Genomic DNA, 12,497 nt, shown 5'->3' with positions numbered 1-12,497 from the left:
AGTAGCTGGGACTACAGGGGCGCTCCACCATACTCTGCTAATTTTTTGTAGAGATGGGTTTTTTTGTTTTGTTTTGTTTTGTTTTTGAGATGGAGTTTAGCTTGTTACCTAGACTGGAGTGCAATGGCACGATCTTGGCTCACCGCAACCTCCGCCTCCTGGGTTCAAGCAATTCTCCTGCTTCAGCCTCCAGAGTAGCTGGGACTACAGGCGTGCACCACCATGCGCACCTAATTTTTGTATTTTTTTTTAGTAGAGAAGGGGTTTCACCATGTTGACCAGGATGGTCTCGATCTCTTGACCTCGTGATCCACCTGCCTTGGCCACCCAAAGTGTGAAAGATGGGGTTTTTGCCGTGTTGCCCAGACTGGTGTCAACTCCTGAGCCCAAAGATCTGTGGGCCTCAACTTCCAAACTGCTCAGATAGGTGTGAGCCATCTCACCGAGCCTTGAAGACATATTTTCAAATGAATTTTACATTTGCCCAGTTTTCCAATTTTTTGGCAACACATTTCTGAAACAAAAGATTACATTTTAAGCAGTTTTTTCTTTCATATTTTATTGGTCCTTAAGGCTGATGTACTCCTTTTGTGAGTCATTTCTGAAGACAGTTATTTGTCAGAAGACTGTGGGGGATTTTCTCTTATTCATTTATACAGTCCAGAAATTAACAAGATCAAAACTAGTGGAAACACACAGACCCTTATGGCTTTTTATTTTAAGTTCAAAGTACTTAAAATTTTTTTTTTTCTTTTGAGGCAGATTTTTGCTCTGTCACCTAGGCTGGAGTGCAGTGGCACAATCTCGGCTCACTGCAACCTCAGCCTCCCAAATAGCTGGGACTACAGGCACCTGCCACCATGCCAGGCTAATTTTCTGTATTTTTAGTAGAGACGGAGTTTCACCATGTCCTCGGATGGTCTCGATCTCCTGACCTCATGATCTGCCTGCCTCGGCCTCCCAAAGTGCTGGGATTACAGGCACGAGCAACTGTGCATGGCCTAAAACATTTTTATTTGTCTATTTATTTATTTTTGAGACAGTCTCGCTCTGTCACCCAGGCTAGAGTGTATCGGCATGATCTCGGCTCACTGCAACCTCTGCCCCCCAGGTTCAAGCGATTCTCCTCCCTCAGCCTCCTGAGTAGCTGGGATTACAGGCATGTGCCACCATGCCCGGCTAATTTTTTATATTTTCAGTAGAGATGGGGATCTTCACCATGTTGGCGAGGCTGGTCTCAAACTCTTGACCTTAGATGATCCATCCACCTCCACCTCTCAAAGTGCTGGGATTACGGGCGTGACTCAAGGCACCCGGCCAAAATTACTTTTTAAACCACTTAGATTGGAATGCTGCAGTTGAAATTGCATTGGGTGATACTTATGATCTCTTGAAGAGCTCCTTTAAAAAAACAAAGGGTTAGTCAGGGTTCTCCAGAGACACAGAACCAATAGGAGGTATATATATACAGAAAGAGATTTAAGACATAGGTTCACACAATTGTGGAGGTTGACAAAGATTATTTGTTTGGCCAAACTTTAGTCAGGTTCCTGAACTGTCTCCTTGTCTTATCTGTGCTCTTCCTAGTAAAATCAGTTGTAGCAAGAACCCTAATAAGTCAGTTTAGCAAGAATCCCCTACCCTTGATATCTGCTCCCCCTCGATATGTGATCAGGTTCCTCACTCTCCACCATCTGCCTGGTCTGATGGTCCTGGCCTGTCTTCAAGAATCCTGTTAGGTCTGTTTAGCCAGAATCCCGTTATCCTGATGCTTCTTCTTAGTAATTTTCCATCCACTGACCACCTACCACCCTGATCCTAGGCTATAAAGTCCTACTTGTCCATGCAGTATTCAGAGCTGAGCCCAGTCTCTTCCCCACTGCAAGAGTCCTTTGTGGACTCTATTACCTACCATGATGGTCCTGAATAAAGTCTCCCTTACCGTGATTTAATAAGCATCTGTTAAGCGAAGAGCCTTAGATCAAGCTTGAGCAGGTCCTAAAGGCACAAACTCATTGCATGAGGAAGTTGCACAGATGTTCATGGCCTCTGCATTGCCTTCTCTTTATTTGTGTGTGTGTGTGTGTCTGTGTATACATCTACATCTATTGCCTCATAAGAGTTCTAAATGACCAGTTGACTGAAGAAGAAATAAACTCAAAAATGGTTTATAGATGTTCTGTACAATATCCAGGCAGCACTTGAAAGTAGACGACTGCAGCCCCACAGCCCCACGCTGGGATGCCTTTAGAGTACAGTCCAAAAAATAAAATCTTCCCAGAGAGTAGAACTGTGAGCAGTGTACCTGGTTTTTCTATTGTCACTGGAAAGTCAGGGTATTTAGGAATGTGTAGTTCTTATATTTGTCAAAATCCAACCAAATTTCTGATTCTCAGAGTATTACACCTTCCTTATCAGTGTCCTTTCGTATAAAAAAAAAAACCTCAATGAGACTTGAATTCAAATTACAGTATAATTCCACAACCCACACAGTCAATTTGGAGGGAAAATTCAGCCATTTTTGCCTGTAAGAGCATTGGGTAATTCCCAAAGTTTATGACAGCCAAAGGAGAGGGTCAGGGAAGGCCAAGAAGTTTCTACCACCTTCCTCCACCAAAGAGTTGTGACTTCATCGCAGAAAAGACATCCACTAAAAGAGGAGCAAAGCATCTCTGTGTTCCTTGTTCTCTGTGTTTATAATATCTAAATTAATAATATGAATGTAATAGATTTGTTGTTCTGCAAACATTTGGGATTTACTGTGAAATAAAAATGTGTTAGATGTAAAAGAACAGAGAGCACTCTAGTAAAATATATAGATTTTTTTTTTCTTTTATTTGAGACGGAGTCTCGCTCTGTTGCCCAGGCTAGAGTGCAATGGTGCTATCTCAGCTCACTGCAACCTCCACCTCCCAGATTCAAGCGATTCCCCTGCCTCAGCCTCCAGAGTAGCTGAGACTACAAGCACCAGCCACCATGCCCGGTTAATTTTTTCTATGTTTAGTAGAGACGGGGCTTCACCATGCTGGCCAGGCTGATCCCGAACTCCTGACCTTGAGATCCACCCACATCAGCTTCCCAAAGTGCTGGGATTACAGGCATACACGACTACCCTGAGCTTTTTTTTTTTTTTTTTTAAGATGGCGTCTTGCTCTGTCACCCAGGCCAGAGTGCAGTGGTGTGATCTCGGCTAACCGCAACCTCTGTCATTCGGGTTCAAGCTATCCTCCTGCCTCAGCTTCCTGAGTAGCTGGGACTACAGGTGCCTGCCACCACAGCCAGGCTAAAAATATATAGATTTTTTTTACACAAATTCTTGCTTCATCCCTAGCCACAACTACAAAGCAAAGCCAGACAATGCATGAAGACTGTAGAAAAAAAAATAATAAGTGTTCTTGTAATGCTGGAATATTGCCTCTTCCCAAAAGGGTGAGATTTAGCAGCCTTGGGCCTGGAGGGATAGGATCAAGTTGGTTGAGGCTGGAAAGAACTGAGTGGAGAGATCTATTGAGAGGGCTTGGTGAGTGATCTCTGTGTATTGCTCTGTGAACATACAAATAAACAAGAGTGGCTCGCAGTGAGAATTGCAGCATTCAGGGCCCTATGGGTATGTGTTTTTAAATGCATAAATAGCAGCATCTTATCAGGCTGTGATGGCCGAGTGGTTAAGGCGTTGGACTCGAAATCCAATGGGGTCTCCCCGCGCAGGTTCAAATCCTGCTCACAGCGCTTATTGGTATGTTTTTTTTCTGAAACACAAACCGCTGTGACTCTCAGCCTTTCATCTTTCACATACAAGCTGAGAAATGGGCCATGTCCTATCTCGAGTTCTGTTAAACCATCCACCTCTCCTTAAGGACTGTGTTCTGCTCCTCCCAGCTGAGTCTCAGTGAAACCCTGAGCTCTGGGCAGTGCTTCCATCCACGATCAACCTACTCCTCAGGGTCCACAGGAAGTCTGGGGCTTCTTGGGCTTTCACAATAGTTGCTTGCTTTGTTTTGAGATTGTTAAATGGGAAAGCAGCGACAGATCTCAATAGCAAAGAGGAAATTTTGCTTTAAAAATAAAACTCCCATGGATAATTCAGAACTTCTTTATATGCTTGAGTCTCCAGAGTCACTACTAGGATGATGAAGCTCTGGCTGTAGCACAAGCGCACCAAGCTAGAGGCTGCCCAGAAAGCCGTTAACAATGCCACCTGTGTTCCAGCTGTTTAAAATTGATCAGGAACCGCAAAAAGAAACTTGCACTTCACCAAAGAAAAATATCTAAACATCGAAAAACTTAAATACTATGAAAAAATTGCAAAATATAAAATAAATTTTAAAAGGAAAGGAAACTTTGAACCTTATGTACCGAGCGAATGCCAGGTCTAGCAAACATAATGCTAGTCCCAGATTACTTACTGATTTAAAAACAAACAAACAAAACACATAAAAATAGTAAAATATAAGAACAAATTAATGTTTTGTAGACCCTGGGAGAAAGAATTTTCAGGCATTCCTTTACTTTTGTATTTCTTTGCCTTCGAATAGCTCAAAATGTCAGTTCTGTTTTAAGTAACAACTGAAAACTGAGCAAGGAAACGTAATTTGGATTGTAAAATTCTTGCTTTAATAAAAATTCCTTAAACACTGAAAAATTGATTAATTAAATTAAAATAAAATTCCCGGCCACGTGGTGGCTCATTCCTGTAATCTCAGCATTACTTTTTGGGAGGCCGAGGCAGGTGGATCATGAGGTAAGGAATTCAAGACCAGCCTGGCCAACCTGGTGAAACGCCGTCTCTACTAAAAATACAAAAAATCAGTCGGGCTTGGTGGCACAAGCCTGTAGTTCCATCTATTCGGGACACTGAGGCAGAAGAATCACTTGAACCCAGGAGGTGGAGGCTGCAGTGAGCCGAGATCGTGCAATTGCGCTCCTGCCTGGGCGATGGAGGGAGGCTCCATCTCAAAACCAAAGCATGTGTGTGTCTGGCTCTCTTAAAAACAGTGTATAGAGCTCTTTCCTTTCGGTGCGCCACTTAAGATCGTGATGTCGCCATGGGCCACCGGCCCGCTTGCTGTTACCGGTATTGTGAAAACAAGCCGTACCCAAAGTCTTGCTTCTGCTGAGCGTCCCGGATGCAAAGAATCGCATATTTGACCTGGGGCGTAGGAAGACAAAAGTGGACGAGTTTCCTCTCCGTGGCCACATGTGTCAGGTGAATATGAGCAGCTCTCCTCTGAAGCCCTGGAGGCTGCCCGAATTTGTGCAAATAAGTACATGGTAACAAGTTGTGGCAAAGATGGCTTTCAAATCACAGTGCGGCTCCACCCCTTCCACGCCATCCGCATCCACGAGATGTTGTCCTGAGCTGCAGCTGACAGGCTCCAAACAGGTATGCGAGGTGCCTCTGGAAAGAGCCAGGGTTCACATTGGCCAAGTGATCATATCCATTGCGCGAAGCTGCAGAACAAGGAGCATGTGACTGAGGCCCTGCGCAGAGCCAAGTTCAAGTTCCTTGGCCGCCAAAAGATCCACATCTCAAAGAAGAGGGGGCTTCACCAAGTTCAATGCGGATGAATGTGAAGACGTGGTGGTGAGAAGCGGCTCAAGTCAGATGGCTGTGGGGTCAAGTACAACCCCAGTCGTGGCCCTCTGGACAGGGACGGGCCTTGCACTCATGAGGGCTTCCACTGTGCTGCCCCCTCTTAGTACTCACCAATAAATCCTACTTCCTGTCAAAAAAGAAAAAAAACTGAATAGAAATGAGAAAATTGAGGCAAAAGGAGGATCCACAACTTGGCCAAGTCTACAAGGGAGGAGTCGGGATAAAGGCCCTGTGCACTGTGACTGCACTGGGACCCAAAACTACCGAGCTTCTAACTTTCAGAAAGAACCACCCCGTTTATAAATACGCTTGCATTTTCACGGGCCTGTTTCACCTACATTGAGTCCTTAAATAATATTTAGCCAATTTATCTAATGATGACCGTTATTTAATTTTATAATTATATTAACTCCAAGCTTCTACGTTACTAAATGAATTTTATTCTGAAAATGTTTACTGTTTTTTTTGGGGGGGGAGCGGGGGGTGGGGGCGGGCTGGGGGTGAATGTGGGGAAGCGCTGCGTCTCGCTGTATTGCCCATGCTGTTCTCCAACTCCTGGGCTCAAGCGATCCTCCTGCCTAGGCCTCCCAAAGTGCTGGGATTACTGGCTTGCGCCACTGTCCCCAGCCAAAATGTTTACCTTTATTGAATTATTGCATCAATTTTACCTAATTTGGGGAAGACAGATGTTTCTTTTTTTTTTTTCTTTTTGAGACGGAGTCTCACTCTGTCACCCGGGCTGGAGTGCAGTGGAGCCATCTCGGCTCACGGAACCTCCGCCTCTCGGGTTCAAGCGATTTTCCTGACTCAGCCTCCCGAGTAGCTGAGATTACAGCCGGTGTACCACACCCAGTTAATTTTTTGTATTTATAGTAGAGACAGCGTTTCGCCATTTTGGCCAGGCTGGTCTCGAACTTCTTACCTCGTGATTCGCCCGCCTCTGCCTCACAAAATGTTGGGATTACAGGCGTGAGCCACTGCTGCCGTTCTTTCTTCTTCCTTCTTTCTTCCTTCTTCCTTCCTTCTTTTTGACACAGTTTCACTCTTTCGTGTTGCCTAGGCTGGAGTGCAATGACACAATCTAGGCTCACTGCAATGTCCACCTCCAGGGTTCAAGCGATTCTCCTGCCTCAGCCTCCCAAGTACCTGGGATTACAGGCATGTGCCACTAGGCCCGGCGAATTTTTTGTATTTTTAGCAGAGACAGAGTTTCACCATGTTGGCCAGGCTGGTCTCGAACTCCTGGCCTCAGGTGATCCACCCGCCTCAGCCTCCCAAAGTGCTGGAAACACTGCGCCCAGCCTGGTGAATGTTTTTTAATGTTTTTTTCTGTTGCACAGAGTATGAAATTATTTCCTCTGTAATGGTTCTTTGGTTAAGGTTCTTTGGAGAATGAGATGGAAAACATGCGATGTATACCTCAGGAATGTATTTTATTTCATTTCATTTTTCATTATTTCAAAATTTTAAAGTATTTGGATCTCTGACTACTGCTCCAAGCTAAGCATCAATATCCAACACAAGTATATTAAAAATGAAAATTTTTAATGAATGAACAGATGAACGGACTGCAAAAATTAATGAAGCTTTCACAATTACAATAGAAACAGCGGGGCGGTGCCTCATGCTTGTAATCCCAGCTCTTCAGCAGGCTGTGGCGGGCGGATCGCCTGAGGTCAGAAGTTAGAGACCAGCAGGCCAACATGTTGAAACCCCGTCTCTACGAAAACTACAGAAATTAGCCGGGAGTGGTGGACTTGAACCTGTTTCCGTCATCAGTTGGAAAACGCACACGAAAATATTTTTCAAAAAAAAAAAAAAAAAGCCAAAAGCACAAGCTTCTGGCCAGCCAGTATTTGAACCTGGAGTATTCTGAGTGAAGATCAGACGCATTATCCACTGCACCACCAACCTATGGCCTTAGGACTGCCGACTATCCATTCTTTATTAGGATCACTAAGAAAATAGTTGGTTTGCAATGCAAACAGGCATACATCGAACAAGACTGCAAATTCCAGAAAGCACGATTTTCTTTGTGGTCAAGTTAAATAAGTATCATTCTCTTGAGATAGTTATATTTACAAAGAAGTTTTCTACTTTGGAACATCATGTACGCAGTAGAGTTACTGTCGTTCACATTTTTTCATTAACGTGCCAGTTTGTTTCTTTTTTTCTTTTGGTGGTGGTGAGGCACGCCTGTAGTCCCAGCTACTCCAGAGTCTGAGAGGCAGGAGAATCGCTTGAACCCGGAAGGCGGAGGTTTCAGCGAGCCGAGACCTCACAATTGCACTCCAGCCTGGGTGACAGAGCGAGACTCCGTCTCAGTAAAAAAGAAGACAAGATAAGAAAAGAAAGAAAACAGAAAACAAACGGGCACATCAATGAAAAAACGTGAACGAGGGTAACTATTGCGTACATGATGTTCCAACGTAGAAAATTTCTTTGTAAATATAAATACCTTAAGGGGATGAAACCTATTTAACTTAACTTGACCACAAAGAAAATCGTGCTTTCTGGATTTGCTGTCTTTTTAGATGTATGCCTGGTTGCTCTGCAAATCAACTATTTTCCTAGTGATCCTAATGAAGAATAGATAATTGAAATACGTTTGTCAAAGGGCCAGTGGCGCAATGGATAACGCGTCTGACTACGGATCAGAAGATTCTAGGTTCGACTCCTGGCTGGCTCGACGCTTACTTTTTTTTTTTTTTTGAAGAAAAATATTTTCCTGTGTGTTTTCCAACTGATGACAGAAACAGGTTCTTAAAGTTCTTTGAAAGAAAATTCATCTGATCTGGCTCTTCACCTTGCACCTTACTTCTGCACAGCACAATCTTGACCTTTAAGTCTGTTTAGCGTTAAGTATCAAACTGAAATTTGAGACTGTAAATCTCTTCGGAGTCTTGCTCTGTCGCCCAGGCTGGAGTGCATTGGCGCCATCTCGGCTCATTGCAACCTCGTCCTCCCGGGTTCAAGCAATTCTCCTGCTTCAGCCTTGTGAGTAGCTGGAACTACAGGCGCGTGCCTCCACGCCCGGCTAATTTTTTTATTTTTATTTTTATTTTTTTAACTAAAGACGGGGTTTCACCGTGTTGCCCAGTCTGGTCGCGAACTCCCGAGCTCAGGTGATCCGCCCGCCTAGGCCTCCCAAAGTGCTGGGATTACAGGTGTGAGCCACCGCGCCCAGCCTGGAAGTTGCATTTCTTAAATCTTTTTTTTGTTTTTTTTTTTAACATACTGAGAAAGAGTTCGGCTGAAAGAGATCTCTGGAAAGAGAACTCCAAAACAACAACAACAAAAACAAAACCACACACAAATATTCAACGACAAACAGAAATAAAGTCCTGGCGCGGTGGCTGACGCCTGTAATCCCAACACTTTGAGAGGCCGGGGCGGGGTGGGGGTAGGGGGGCGGAGTTCGAAACCAGCCTAGCCGCGTTGGCTACTAAACATGGCTCTACTAAACATGGCTCTGCTAAAAATACAAAAATTTGCCAGACATGGTGAAGCTCCTGTAATCCCAGCTACCCCGGAGGCTGAGACAGGAGAATCGCTTCAACCCGGGAGGCGGAGGTCGCAGTGAGTTGAGATGGTGCCACTGCACTCCAGCCTGGGCTATAGAGAAAAACTGTCTCAAGAAAGAAAAGAAAAGAGAATAAAAGAAAAAAGAAAGAGAAATAAATAAATAAATAAAAGAGAAAGTTACAATACTTGCTACAAAGTGAATGAACCTTGAGAATATTACACGAAGAAAAAGAAGCCAGACACGAAAAGCTACGTATTGTATAATTACATTTATATAAAAGGTCCAGAATAGGGAAATCTGTAAAGATAGAAAGCGTTAATATTTGTCAGGGGCTGGAGAAAGAGGGGAATGAGTATAGAGTGTATTTGGGGTGATGAGAATGGTTTAAAATTAGATAATGGTGATGATTGCACAAGTCTGTGAATACACTAAAAAGCAATGAATTGTGCACTTAAAAATTTGAATTTTATATTAATTATATCTTAATTTTTAAAAACCACATGTAAAAACACTATTGACCACTACCGACCGACTTTTAAAAATTATTATTATTATTATTATTTTGAGACGGAGTCTGGCTCTGTCGCCCAGGCTGGAGTGCAATGGCGCCATCTCAGCTCACTGCAACCTCTTCCTCCCAGGTTCAAGCGGTTCTCCTGCTTCAACCTCCGGAGTATCTGGGGCTACAAGCGCAAGGCATCACGGCAGGCTAACTTTTGTATTTTTAGTAGAGACGAGATTTCACCTTACTGGCCTCAAACTCCTGACCTTGTGATCCGCCTGACTCGGCCTCCCAGAGTTCTAGGGTCACAGGCTTGAGCCACGGCGCCCGGCCGACCGACCGACCGACTTTTTTTTTCTTTTGAGGCCTGATCTCTTGTAGCTCAGGCTGCCGTGCAGTGGCTCAATCTCGACTCACTGCAACCTCCGCCTCCAGGTTTAAGCGACTCGCGTGCGTCAGCCTCCCAGATAGCTGGGACTACAGGCGAGCGCTGCCATGCCCGGCTAATTTTTGTCTTTTTAGGAGGGGTGCGGTGGCTGAGGCCTGTAATCCCAGCACTTTGGGAGGCTGACGCGGGCGGATCACTTGAGGTCAGGGGTTTGAGACCAGCCTGGCCGACATGATGAAACCCCTCCTGGGCGTCTGTAATCCCAGCTACTTCGGAGTTTGAGGCAGGAGAATCGCTTGAACCTGGGAGGCAAAGTTTGCAGTGAACCGAGATCGCGCCGCTGCTCTCCAGCCCGGCCGAGAGGGGCAAAACTCCGTCTCAAAAAAACATATATTTTTAGTATAAACAGGGTTTCACCATGTTTGCCAAGTTGTTCTCGAACTCCTGAAATGAAGTGATCCGCCCGCCTCTTCCCACAGTGCCGGGATTGCAGGCGTGAGTCACCGGAAAAGACCCACATTTTTATTTATTTATTTATTTATTTTTGATTGGGAGTCTCGCTCTGTCGCCCAGGCTGGAGATTGCTACGTCTAAGGGCTGGTGGCGCAATGGATAACCCGCCTGATTTTCGCTCGGAAACCTTTATGTTCGAGTCCTGTTTGGCTCGAAGCTTGTGCTTTTGGCTTTTTTTTTTTTTTTTTTTTTTGAAAGATTTTTTTTTTTTTTTTTTTTTTTTTTTTTTTGAAGAAAGATATTTTCCTGTGTGTTTTCCAACTGAGACGTGGCGCAATCTCTGTAGGCTGCAGTCTCTGTCTCCCGGGTTCCAGCGATTCTCCTGCCTCAGCCTCCTAGGTAGCTGGGATTACAGGTGCACACCACCACGCCCACCTATTTTATTTTATTATTTTATGTATGTATATATGTATTTTAGTAGGGACGAGTTTCGCTATGTTAGCCAGCTGGTCTCAAACTCCTTACCTCAGGTTATCCGCCCGCCTCGGCCTCCCAGAGCGTTAGGATTTACAGGCGTGAGCCACGGCCCCCGACCACTTTTATTTAGATTTTAAATCTGATATATTTTTTCTTTCATCCTTTTTTTTTTCCTCTCTCTATGTGCCTGTGCTTACCCAGACATTTTCTTCATTGATTTTCCCCCGCCTGGTGCAGGCTTCCACTCTTCAGACCCTTTCCTGCCCAACTTTTTCTCTGAGCATAGGTCCTGGACGAAAAAGAAGCGGCACCGCCTGGAGAAACTTTGAATCGAGAAAGGCGCGGATGTGGAGAATGGACATCGGTGTCTCCCTGAGGCCCTCAGTCCCGCGATCTTGGTAGTGCCCAGCCCGGCGCCTGCGAACGCGCTTCAGCCTCCCTCTCCGTCCCTCCGCAGGATGGCACCGAGAAGAGCGTCCGAGCCTCCCCGCTACAGACTGACACTAAGAAACGAAATTTGATAAAGGATCCCAGACTAACTTTAAAACGTGCAACAAGACGGGGAGGTTGTAAGGAAGAGGCTTCCCTGGGGCGGTGTCTGATAAAACAGACGGCTTTTTCCAGGTGTTTCTGACCGTGATCGCCGACGTCTGGGGCATCGTAGAGGAGCTTGCAAAGGAAATCAAGGCGTCGCCGGGAAAAGAACACGCACCAGCAAAAGACACCTGAATTTGTGGTATACACGATGTTTATCGACGATGGACAATGTGCTATGTGACGGGTGCTGGGAACTTAACGAACGCTACACGCGCGTAGACCTCGTTGGATCCACTTTCTCTCCGGCTGGGAGCAGGTAAAAAAGGGGCAGATGTGGGCGATGGTTGTAAAGATTCGGAGCTCGGTAAAACCGTACTCCAACTTCAGCGCGCAGGAGAATCCCTGAGAGGGAATATCATACCCAGTTTTCTGGGACTCGCCCCCAGTGATTCTACGTCGATTCTTTGATGAGGCCCATTAATTTTTAGCTGGGTAGTGTAAATAGCACTGTATTCGTGCCTTTCCTTTTATTGCCCGCTTTTTATAACTACCACCAACAGGGAACTTCCGCGGTAGAAGGCGAAAAATCGGGCGTCTACCGGGGGTGAAACTCACAATCTTCTATCACTCGGCTCTGGCCAAACCAGGGAATTCCCTTCTACTCTCAAGATTCTTTATATATATATAAACGTGTAGATTTCGTCGCATTGTTTTGTTATGTTCTGTTTGGGTGGTGGCAGCTTTATCATAGAAAGACAACACCAAGCTGGGTGTAGTGGCGGAGCCTGTTACCATACCCAGCTACTCAGGAGGCTGAGGCGGGAGGATCGATTAAGGCCAGGAACTGAAGGCCAGCTGGCAACAGAGTGAGACCCTCTTCTCTAACAAGATAAATAATATTTTTGGCCGGGCGCGGTGGCTCAAGCCTGTAATCCCAGCACTTTGGGAGGCCGAGGCGGGTGGATCACGAGGTCAAGAGATCGAGACCATCCTGGTCAACACGGTGAAACCCCGTCTC

At 45.3% G+C, this 12,497-nt stretch overlaps 2 non-coding genes and 2 pseudogenes across 2 annotated transcripts; 3 read left to right on the top strand and 1 right to left on the bottom strand.

Annotated features, from left to right (window-relative positions):
- The window catches only part of LOC108298204, an 18,261-nt pseudogene extending 17,802 nt beyond the window's left edge, over positions 1 to 459 (bottom strand).
- Positions 460 to 3,647: 3,188 nt separating this feature from the next.
- TRNAS-CGA lies at positions 3,648 to 3,729 on the top strand. Its single transcript has one exon. It is a non-coding gene; the product is annotated as a tRNA-Ser (tRNA).
- Positions 3,730 to 5,045: 1,316 nt separating this feature from the next.
- On the top strand, positions 5,046 to 5,967 carry LOC108298206 (annotated as a pseudogene).
- Positions 5,968 to 8,212: 2,245 nt separating this feature from the next.
- TRNAR-ACG lies at positions 8,213 to 8,285 on the top strand. Its single transcript has one exon. It is a non-coding gene; the product is annotated as a tRNA-Arg (tRNA).
- The last annotated feature ends 4,212 nt before the right edge of the window (positions 8,286 to 12,497 follow it).

This window comes from Cebus imitator, unplaced genomic scaffold (genome assembly GCF_001604975.1).
Source record: "Cebus imitator isolate Cc_AM_T3 unplaced genomic scaffold, Cebus_imitator-1.0 Scaffold918, whole genome shotgun sequence".
Classification (NCBI taxonomy): domain Eukaryota; kingdom Metazoa; phylum Chordata; class Mammalia; order Primates; family Cebidae; genus Cebus; species Cebus imitator.
The sequence above is the reverse complement of the archived record's forward strand: the minus strand, read 5'-3'. Positions and strand labels throughout refer to the sequence as shown.